We start from the raw sequence: 12,010 nt of genomic DNA, 5'->3' as shown, positions 1-12,010 counted from the left end.
TTGCTGAGCTTCCTGCAAGTTAAAAATGTTATCTTCTCCGGTCCATAATCCATTTTAAAATTCTAACTGAAAAGTGTCTCTTTCTTCTTCCTATTCAGATACCAGTGATAACCTGAGCCTTCCTGTCCTGACACTCTAGAATTCTTCTTTTTATGAAGGGCTTCATCCTGCTTCTCCTCTACCTCTAGCACAGCTACTTACTGACTCTCTTGGTGCACCTGCTTGCTGTCTTGGACCCTACCTCTAAAGGGATGACTTTCTCTGTTCCTCTTTTCCCTCTCTTTCTCTTTCCCGACATCTACAAAAACTTACAGCTTGCTACTTGTGTTCTTCTTTGCAAAATGATAGGTTATTCTTGAGAATAAATGAACAGCAAATTGTCCACTATGTAAATTAAGAGACTATTTAAATGTCAAATCGAAATGAATGTGTTAGAAAAATACACCCCCCCAAAAAAAAGAAAAAAAGAAAAATACACCCTAAGAAGAATTGCATAGTATGTGACTATCATGACCTCAACAATCAGGAGGCAGAGGCTGGAAGATCACAACATGTTCAAAGTCAGCCTGCTCTACATAGTGAGTTCCAGGCCAGCTAAATGTACATGTAAAATAACACCAAATCACAGAAGGATACACACTAAAGGAAGAAATAAAGCCTAAACGAGTGTGCTAACTGGTTTTGTGTCACCTTCATACAAGCTTGAGTCATCAAAGTTGGTAGAGCCTCACCTGAGAACATGCCTCACTAAGAACACTCTGCAGGCTGGCCTATAGAGCATTTTCTTTTCTTTTTCTTTCTTTCTTTTTTTTTTTTTTTTGAAAATATTTAAAGTAGTATTTTTTTTATTCGATATATTTTTTATTTACATTTCCAATGTTTTCCCCTTTTCTAGACCCTCCCACTCCCCAAAAGTCCCATAAGCCCCCTTCTCTCCCCCTGTCCTCCTACCCACCCCTTTCCACTTCGCCGTTCTGGTTTTGCCCTATACTGCTTCACTGAGTCTTTCCAGAACAAGGGGCCACTCCTCTGTTCTTCTTGTACCTCATTTGATGTTTGGATTATGTTTTGGGTATTCCAGGTTTCTAGGTTAATATCCACTTATTAGTGAGTGCATACCATGATTCACCTTTTGAGACTGGGTTACCTCACTTAGTATGATGTTCTCTAGCTCCATCCATTTGCCTAAGAATTTCATGAATTCATTGTTTCTAATGGCTGAATAGTACTCCATTGTGTATATATACCACATTTTTTTTGCATCCACTCCTCTGTTGAGGGATACCTGGGTTCTTTCCAGCATCTGGCAATTATAAATAGGGCTGCTATGAACATAGTGGAGCATGTATCCTAATATCCAATATATATAAAGAACTCAAGAAATTAGACTCCAGAAAACCAAACAACCCTATTAAAAAATGGGGTACAGAGTTAAACAAAGAATTCTCACCTGAAGAACTTCAGATGGTGGAGAAACATCTTAGAAAATGCTCAACTTCATTAGTCATTAGGGAAATGCAAATCAAAACAACCCTAAGATTTCACCTTACACCAATCAGAATGGCTAAGATTAAAAATTCAGGAGACAGCAGGTGTTGGCGAGGATGTGGAGAAAGAGGAACACTCCTCCACTGCTGGTGGGGTTGCAAATTGGTACAACCACTCTGGAAATCAGTCTGGCGGTTCCTCCGAAAACTGGGCACCTCACTTCCAGAAGATCCAGCTATACCACTCCTGGGCATATAGAGCATTTTCTATTGAGTGATTGGTGGAAGGTAGTCCTGGGTTCTGTATAAAAGCAGGCTAAACAAGCCACTTTACTACTACACAAGGTTTTGCAAATTTGCTCTATTTCTTTGGAATAATTGGGCATATATGTGTCCAAATGTTAAAGGTCCTTGTACAGAGTTGGGTTTTGATTGATCAATAAAAATTCCAGCAGCTAATGGTTTGGCAGAGAGGAACAGGCTGGACCCTTAGAGTTGCCAAATCAAGGAAGCAGGAGGGAGGAGAAAGGAACCAGCATGATTTAGGGAGAAAAAGACACGGATGGATAGACATAGGACCTGCAGGAGATAAAAGCAACCAGCCATATGAAATTTGAGGTAAGTGGTGATTGCCAGGGCGAGTGGCTGGAAGTGCTACTAAAGAAGTGTAGCACACACTCACCTCTACATAGGAGGATTGTGAAGGAACAATATCAACAATGACTCCAGAAAGAGCTGGGCACGCACCACACGTGCACCACATGTGAGGACCAGTAATCTAACAGTGAGAGTTCTGGGATACCTGTTACAATAGATTCACTCTATTGTCCCTTGGTCTCTCCGTCTGTTTGATATGGCAGGGTATTTTTTGCACATGGAATCACACTGAACCTCAACAGACTGCTGATGAACAAAAGAAGGGATACAGTTAACCTATTGAGGAGATAAGGATGCTGGAAGGGAACCAACCTACCCAGAGTGTCCCCACGTTCTTTTCACCTGATCTGGCTGAGAGACTCCACAGCACACTGTGTTCTTCTCAATGAGCTCTTGCTTCTGGGATGAAGATACGAGACCCTTCTCTGTCACCCTGGAAGGTAACACACAGGAAAATAAACCCATGAAATAGAGGAAACCAGGAGGAGACAGCACCTAAAACCCAGAGGATGGAATGGTGGTGGCTTGTCTGAGCAGACTACATCAGAGGAAGGTATGCACAATGACTTTCCTCTTCCCATCTCATCACACAACCATGAACACACCAGGCCATGCCAGGGAATGTATACACACAACACAGTAGAAATGTAAGCCTGTGCATTTACCACTAGCATTCTGGGTTCCCTACCTGTCTGTGTCCTATTCAGTCACAGAGTGAAACTCTGAGATTCAGGAAACTCTGCAGAAGCATCAAATGAAGATTTAATTTATGCACAATGGCTTTTCACATCAAAACCAGAGAAGAACATTGCCTGAAGTAAGACCTAAATGGAAAAATAAAAATAAAAGTTCATATCTGTTCAAAACTCTACTGCTGAGCTATATTCAGAGGGTATTGAGTGGTGTGATTATAGCCTATATCAACACAAAATGACTAAAGATGCATTTACAGGACCTCTAAGGATTGGCATCATGTCTTTGTGCATGATTTATGGCTTGTAGTTTACTATTTATGGGATTTTTCTGTTATTTCTTCTAGGAGAAAATTATCTATTTTTAATGGAAAAAAATAATATAAGAACACCAAATTTTGTGTTCTTTGAGACATGGCATACACACAATAAATTGAGGGTGTCATGTCAAATTAATTATAATGTGTTTCTGCAGGGTTAGTAAGATTAAGACAAGGTGGGCAGAGGTTGGGACCATGGCATTGCAAGGTTGGGTACACTGACACTTGGCTTTCCTTCACCCTCGTGTGCCTCCCTAGGAGGAAGGCTACCAGGAGCTCTCTGAGACCAAGGCTCCATGGCTGCTCCAATGCAGGTTTAAATGATTTCTTCAGCCTAAATGTGCATTTATAGAGGAACTGAGGGAGGATAAACCTTGAAGATCAGTCAGTGTCATGGGGACAGCATACAGAAGTGCCTTGATCCTGCTCCTGGAGGAAACAGTCTTTTGTCCTTCCCCCTAGCTTAGAAGAACTCTAGTGATGCCTTTGTCTTTCACTACTGGGATCCCTGGATGTGCATTACTATCAGCTGGTATTTGACAGTTTGAATCCCTGACATCCAGGGTGCAGAGTTATGTTGATGGTATGAAATCTATCTGGTTGGATGGTAAATGGCCACAAGAGGAAGGACATCTCAGAAGACTAACAAGTGGTATACTAGCCTAGGTGATGTCCAGAGGACTGTGACAGGCATCATAGTTGCAAACAAAATCTTATTCTGCTTCTGGAGAGTGCAGTCCCTGCATTGGACCATAGTCAGATTCTTTACATCCAACCCAGCATCAAAGGCTCTTTGTTCTCCAAGGTTGCTGTCCATGATCACTCACTTTTTCCTTTTTTATTTTTTTTATTTTTAAGGTTATTTTTTGTTTATTTATATTTCAGTCCATTTCTGCCTTCTATACCCCTCCCTTTCCTCCTCCGTCTTGCCTACAAGTAGGTGCTCACCCAATGCTTCCTCCTTCCTGGGCCCTCAAGTCTAGTAAGGATTAAAAGCATTTTCTCCCACTGAGGCCAGACCAGACAGTCCTCTGCTGTATATGTGCTAGGGGCTTCAGATTGGGCCTGCATGCTCCTGGTTGGTATCTCAATCTCTGGGATCTCCCTGGGAGTCTAGGTTAGTTGAGTCTTCTGCTATTCCTATGTGGTCATTGTCTTTTTCAGGTTATTGAGTCCTTGACCAAATTCAACCTCAGGTTGAATCCAATGGTCAGGTGTAAGTATCTGCCTCTCTGTAATTCAGCTGCTGGTAGGGCCTCTCTCAGGAAACCCTTGTCAGGGTTTGGTCTGTGAGCACACCATAGCATCAGTAATAGTGACAGGCCTTGGTCACCCCCATGAGATGGATCCCAAGTTGGACTGGTCATTGGATGCTTTTCCCCCAGTCTCTTCCCCATTTTTGTTTCTGTGGTTATTTTAGACAGGAGCAATTCTGGATCAGAGTCTTGACTGTGGTTTATTAACACTGTCTACCTAATTGAGGTTGATTCTTTGAGCTCCCTCTTCCCCGTGTTGGGGGTTTTGACTAAGGTCACCTTCCATGAGTCCTGAGAGTCTTTACCTCCTAGGTCTCTTGTACTATATAGATGGTTCCCCTACTTCCCATTCTCAGAGGATGCATATTTCCATTCATTCTCCTGGCCCTGTACAATACTCTCTCCTGTCCCCTCCATATCAGACCCTGTTCCTCCTTTCCCCTCTCCCTCCCTTCTCCCACACAGGTCCCTGCCTCCCTCTGCCTACTCTGATTATCCATTCCCCACTTCTAAGCAGGATTGAAGCCTCCTTACTTGGCATTTGTGCATGTTGCAATGTTCTTTGGGTTGTATCCCAGGAATTCAGTACTTTTTGGGTAATATTCACTTATCTAGTTCCACCCATTTACCTGATAAATCACGATGTCCTTGTTTTTATAGCTGAGTAGTATTCCCTTGAGCAAGTGAAGCACATTTTCTGTATCCATTATTCTGCTGAGGGACATCTGGGTGGTTTCTGGCTATTACAAATAAGGCTGCTAGGAACATGGTGGAGCATGGATCCCTGTAGTATCGTGGGGTGTCTTTTGAGTATATGCACAAGGGTGATATATCTGGTGAAGAAACATGGCTTACAGAGGTGTGGTTCCCACTCTTGAGGTCTGAGACAAATCATGAAATGTCTCAGGTGTCCCTTCCCCCACAGCATTGATCTGGCTGGCAGCCCCCACCTTTCCCCTGATGTTATCTCTGGCCCTTGTTCCATTGAGAACAATACAGCCGTTTTCACCTTAACAACCAAGGCTGCCGTAGGGCAGTCTCACCTGGAGACCAGCAGAAAACCTGCATGACTGGAAGCAGGCAACCCGCTGAGAAGAAGATCCAAGGAATTCGAGGCCATTTGGGGGGCAGGGTTGTTTTCTAAAGACTATATATTTTGGCTAAATAATAGTAAAGTCAGTCTCTATCGGCAACTGTCGTCTTGACTCATTTCTCTTTCGTCCCCTTCCCGTTTATCCCCAGAATTCTCTTCCAGGTATCCGGTTCACATGTTGCAAAACAGACAAATCGACTGCTGCTAGCTGATAACAAGAGTGGGCTAAGAAAACATAAGTTTTTCCCAGGTCGAGGTGCTCTTTTTGATGGTTGTGCCCTCCTTATGGTTTAACCAGGTGCTGTAAACCAATCAGCTTAAAGGCCAACATCCCTTTACCATCTCATGTAGTGCAAAGCCTTGGAAACCTTTGCTTCTTCTTCTTTTTTTTTATTGATATATTTTTTTTATTTACATTTCAAATGATTTCCCCTTTTCTGGGTCCCTACTCCCTGCAAGTTCCATAAGCCCTCTTCCCTCCCCCTGTTCCTCCATCTACCCCTTCCCACTTCCCTGTTCTGGAATTCCCCTATACTCTTGCACTGAGTCTTTCCAGAATTCTTCCTTTATAATCCCCTTCCCCTAGACCTCGGGGCCTCTCTCCTCTCCTGTTGTACCATCATTAATGTCAGTGGCCTGAGCTCAAGCTTGACTAAAGACCCTCATGTGCTTGCATAGGAGCTGTGGTTCCTGGTGATCTCTTTGGGGTTTTCATGATCTGGGCACAACACTGGGTCTTCAGGAGGAAACTATTTCCAGTTTTCTGAGGAACCAACAGATTGATTTTCAGCATGGTCGAACTAGCTTGCAATTGCACCAGCAAGAGAGGAGTGCCCTCTCTGGTAAAGTGTGGGGAAGAGATAAGCAGTTGCAACCCATTGCCAATGGGGACTGAGTGCTTAGGCAGTGGTGGATAATTGCTGATACTCAACAACTGAGTGCTATGTAAATATGTGTCAGTATATCTCTGTGAGTCAGTATCCTTTTCCATCATATTTCACTCTGGAAGATTTCCTTACATTTTCTTCTTTTATTTGAAATAAATTCACTTCATCTGTCCTAAAATATGCTAATTATAGCTTCCACTCCCTGTACTTCTCCCAGATCCACCCCCTCCCCTGTTTCCTCCCGTCTGGATCCACTGCCTTCCTGTAACTCATTACAGAAGCACAGGTTTCTAAAAGATCACATCTTCACATAACAAAATAACTTAGAATAGGATAAAGCACAACAATCACATAGCAGGTGGCCAAGGCAAAAAAGCAAAGACCCAAGATTAGGGACAGGAGTGAGAGACCCACCTATTCACACACTCAGATGTCACAGATTGTGGTGGGTATTGCACAACTTTTGGTCCGGCACTGATGAGTAAGAGGGTTGTGGATCTCTGTAGCTGAGGACAGCCATGTTTACAGAGTGTGTTCCAGGAGAAGCAAAGCTATAAAGTAACACCCTATCTTGATAAAAACAAACACAGAATTGTAATATTAAAATGTGAGACTTTCAAAACTAACTCTGACATAGGAATATTTGGCAATGTGGAGGAGAAAGTCCCAAGCACATATTCCCCAGAAAATATGGAGGAGATCAGTTATGATCTCATGACTACTAATAGTGAAGTATTTCCCATCAATATGACTCCAAGAACCCAGGAACCACTTTCTGAAGAGAGAAAAATGTGGAATCTGTTAATCTATGGTTCTGTTGACAGCTAGACACATCTTAGGAATCACATGTTGTACGTTATTCCCTCTAACCATGTCAGTATAAACAGTACCATTCTTCCCTTCTTACCTATATCAGAATGAAGCACAGACGGGATCTTCTTTTCTGATAATGAAGGGTATATCCACAAGACAAATGTTAGTATAAGTAAGGGAACTGTCTGATGGTCTTTATCCTCAGTGAATCCATCATCATTATCACCCTGCATCACAATAATGGCTCTAAAGCTTCAATCTGCCTGCAAGCATGAGTGTGTGCTGTTTCTTACAACTACACTTCCAAGTGGGCTCTCTCTCAGTCATACTGTCTGATTTCAGCCACTCTCATCCTAAGATAGGAAGGAGAATGCTGGCTCAGGGTGGACTGTGTTGAGGACCTACCATGTACCATGTATTGCATACAGGAATTTAGGACTGTGAGGGCACATTGCCTCATTTAGAGATATCCAGTGTTAATAAATAGAGCCTGGAACCCCTCAAAAGCCTTTCCTGTTGTTTCATGCAGATGCCAGGTCTCTGGGAGCACTGCTTTCCCTGTTTTCCTGAATGCATGAATCCATGGCCCTCGATCAATTGCCCCAATTCTCCTGCCTGTGGACCAACTCACTAGCAGACTTGAAGTTCTGCTATCCTCACATGGGTCATGAGATGTCACCTGACTCCAACTTTCTTTTTTTCTTTTTTCATCTTTTCTTTTATATTTTTATTCGATATATGTTTTATTTACATTTCAAATGATTTCCCCTTTTCTGGTCCCCCACTCCCTGAAAGTCACATAAGCCCCCTTCCCTCACCCTGTTCTCCCATCCACCCCTTCCCACTTCCCTGTTGTGGTTTTGCCCTATACTGCTACACTGAGTCTTTCCAGAACCAGGGGCCACTCCTCCGTTCTTCTTGTACTTCATTTAATATGTGGATTAGGTTTTGGGTATTCCAGTTTTCCAGGCTAATATCCACTTATTAGTGAGTGCATACCATGATTGATCTTTTGAGATTGAGTTACCTCACTTAGTATGATGTTCTCCAGCTCCATCCATTTGCCTAACAATTTCATGAATTCATTGTTTCTAATGGCTGAATAGTACTCCATTGTGTATATATACCACATTTTCTGTATCCATTCTTCCACTGAGGGACATCTGGGTTCTTTCCATCTTCTGGCTATTATAAATAGGGCTGCTATGAACATAGTGGAGTATGTGTCCTTATTAAATGCTGGGGAATCCTCTGGTATATGCTCAGGTGTGGTATAGCGGGATTCTCTGGAAGTTATCATTCCCAGTTTTCTGAGGAACCGCCAGACTGATTTCCAGAGTGGTTGTACCAATTTGCAACCCCACCAGTAGTGGAGGAGTGTTCCTCTTTCTCCTCATCCTCTCCAATACCTGCTGTCTCCTGAGTTTTTAATCTTAGCCATTCTGCTTGGTGTGAGGTGAAATCTCAGGGTTGTTTTGATTTGCATTTTTCTTATGACTAAGGATGTTGAACATTTCTTTGGGTGCTTCTCAGCCATTCGATATTCCTCAGGTGAAGATTCTTTGTTTAGCTCTGTACCCCATTTTTAAGGGGGATATTGGGCTCCCTGGAGTCTACCTTCTTGAGTTCATTGTATATCTTGGATTTAAGCCTTTTGTCAGATGTAGTGTTGGTAAAGATCTTTTCCCAATTTCTTGGTTGCCATTTTGTCCTTTTGACATTATCCTTTGCCTTACAGAAACTTTATAGTTTTATGAGGTCCCATGTGTCAATTCTTGATCATAGAGCATAAGCTATTGGTGTTCTGTTGAGGAAATTTTCCCCTGTGCCCATGTCCTCAAGGGTCTTCCCCAGTTTCTTTTCTATTAGTTTCAGTGTGTCTGGTTTTATGTGGATGTTCTTGTTCCACTTGGAGTTGAGCTTAGTACAAGGACATAAGAATGGATCAATTTGCATTCTTTTGCATGCTGACCTCCAGTTGAACCAGCACCATTCGTTGAAGAGGCTATCTTTTTTCCACTGGACTGTTGTAGCTCCTTTTTTAAAGATCAAGTGACCATAATTCTGTTGGTTCATTTCCGGGTCTTCAATTCTATTCCATTGATCTACTTGCCTGTCACTGTACCAATACCATGTAGTTTTGAACACAATTGCTCTGTAGTATTGCTTGAGGTCAGGGATACTGATTCCCCCAGAGGTTCTATTACTGTTGAGGATAGTTTTAGCTATCCTGGGTTTTTTGTTATTCCAGGTGGATTTAAGAATTGCTCTTTCTAAGTCTATGAAGAATTGAGTTGGGATTTTGATGGGGATTGCATTGAGTCTGCAAATTGTTTTTGGCAAGATGGACATTTTTACTATATTAATCATGCCAATCCAAGAGCATAGAAGATTTTTCCATCTCCTGAGGTCTTCTTGTGTTTCTTTCTTCAAAGACTTAAAGTTTCTGTCATAGAGATCTTTCACTTGTTTGTTTAGAGTCACATCAATGTACTTTATATTGTGTGTGGCTATTGTAAAAGGTGTCATTTCCCTAATTTCGTTTACAGCCTGTTTATCCTTTGAGTATAGGAATGCTGATGATTTATTTGAGTTAATTTTAGATCCACCCAGTTTGGTGAAGTTGTTTATCAGCTGTAGGAGTTCTCTGGTGGAGCTTTTTTGGTCGCTTAAATATAAATATCACATCATCTGCAAATAGTCATAGTTTGACTTCTTCCTTTCCAATTTGTATCCATTTGACCTCCTTTTGTTGTCTAATTGCTCTGGCTAGAACTTCTAGTACTATATTGAATGAATATGAAGAGAGAGGGCAGCTTTGTCTAGTCCCTGATTTTAGTGGGTTTGCTTCAAGTTTCTCTCCATTTAGTTAGATGTTGGCTACTGCTTTGCTGTACATTGCTTTTATTATGTTTAGGTATGGACCTTGAATTGCTATTATTTCCAAGACCTTTGACATGAAAAGATGCTGAATTTTATCAAATGCTTTTTCAGCATATAATGAAATGACCATCTGGTTTATTTCTTTGAGTTTGTTTATGTAGTGGATTATATTGATGGATTTCCATATATTGAACCATCCCTGCCTCCCTGGGATGAAGCCTACTTGATCATGGTGAATGATCATTTTGATATGTTCTTGGATTTTTTTGGCAAGAATTTTATTATTTTTTTTGCATTGAAAGTCATAAGGGAAATTAGTCCTTAGACTAATTTTTTTGTTGGATCTTTTTGTGGTTTTGATATCAGCGAAATAGTGGCTTCATCGAACAAGTTGGGTAATGTTCCGTCTGTTTCTATTTTGTAGAATAGTTTGAAGACTATTGACATTAGGTCTCCTTTGAATGTCTGATAGAAATCTGCACTAAAACCATCTGATCCTGTGCATTTTTTTGGTTGGGAGACTGTCAATGACCACTTCTATTTCTTTAGGGGTTATGGGACCATTTAGATGGGCTCTCTAATCCTGATTAAATTTTGGTAGTTGGTATCTGTCTAGGAAATTGTCCATTTCCTCCAGATTTTCCAGTTTTGTTGCTTTTATAGTAGGATATGATAATTTCCTCAGTTTCTGTTGTTATTTTACCCTTTTCATTTCTGATTTTGTTGATTTGGATACTGTCTTTGTGCCCTTTGGTTAGTCTGGCTAAGGGTTTATCTATCTGACTGATTTACTCAAAGAACCAGCTCCTGCTTTTGCTGATTCATTGTATAGTTCTTTTTGTTTCAACTTGGTTGATTTCAGTACTGAGTTTTATGCTTTCCTGCATTCTACTCCTCTTGGGTGTATTAACTTCTTTTTGTTCTAAAGTTTTCAGGTGTGTCGTTAAGCTGCTAGTGTATAGCTCTCTTCAGTTTCTTTATGTAGGCACACAGAGCTATGAGTTTTCCTCTTAGCACTGCTTTCATTGTGTCCCATAAATTTGGGTATGTTGTGCCTTCATTTTCATTAAATTCTAAAAGGTCTTTGATTTCTTTCCTTATCTCTTTCTTGACTAAGGCATCGAGTAGAAAATTGTTCAGCCTCTGTGTGTATGTGGGTTTTTTGTTGTTTTTGTTGCTATTGAAGACCACCCTTATTCCATAGTGATCTGATAGGAGGCATGGAATTAGTTCGATCATCTTATATCTGTTGAGGTCTGTTTTGTGATCAATTATATGGTCAGTTTTGGAGAAGGTTCCATGAGATGCTGAGAAGAAGGTATATTCTTTTGCTTTAGGATGAAATGTTCTATAGTTATCTATTAAACCCATTTGGTCCAAAACTTCTGTTAGTTTCACTGTGACTTCATTTAGTTTGTGTTTCCCTGATCTGTCCATTGAAGAGAGTAGGGTTTTTAATTCCTCCACAATTATTGTGTGGCATGGCATGTGTGCTTTCCTTTCGAATGCAGGTACCCTTATATTTGGGGCATAGATTTTCAAAACTGAGAGTTCTTCCTGGTAGATTTTTCCTTTGATGAGTATAAAGTGGGCGTCTATAACTTTTTTTTTTTTGATGACTTTTGGTTGAAATTCTATTTTATCTGAAATTAGAGTGGCTACTCCAGCTTGTTTCCTGGGACCATTTGCTTGAAGAACTGTTTTCCAGCCTTTTACTCTTTAAGTGTTGCATTTTGTAGCTACTTCAAACTGTTCCTGGAACAGAAACTGAGGGATGGATCAGGGAAGTAGCGAAAAGGAGGGCCAGGATGACAATTGCTGGTCAAGTTGATGGAGGTAAGAGCATTTAACAGTTTGGGCAAGCCCCTCCCCCAAGACTCCAGGCTCAGTTCTGGGGAATGGCAGTTCTTGGCTCCCCAGCT

At 41.3% G+C, this 12,010-nt stretch overlaps 1 pseudogene; it reads left to right on the top strand.

The window, feature by feature from the left end:
- Positions 1–2,093: 2,093 nt before the first annotated feature.
- Positions 2,094–3,989, top strand: LOC127674590 (presenilins-associated rhomboid-like protein, mitochondrial; annotated as a pseudogene).
- The last annotated feature ends 8,021 nt before the right edge of the window (positions 3,990–12,010 follow it).

This window comes from Apodemus sylvaticus, chromosome X (assembly GCF_947179515.1).
Source record: "Apodemus sylvaticus chromosome X, mApoSyl1.1, whole genome shotgun sequence".
Classification (NCBI taxonomy): Eukaryota; Metazoa; Chordata; class Mammalia; order Rodentia; family Muridae; genus Apodemus; species Apodemus sylvaticus.
Note: the sequence above shows the minus strand (reverse complement) of the source record. Positions and strands in the feature narration are given on the sequence as shown.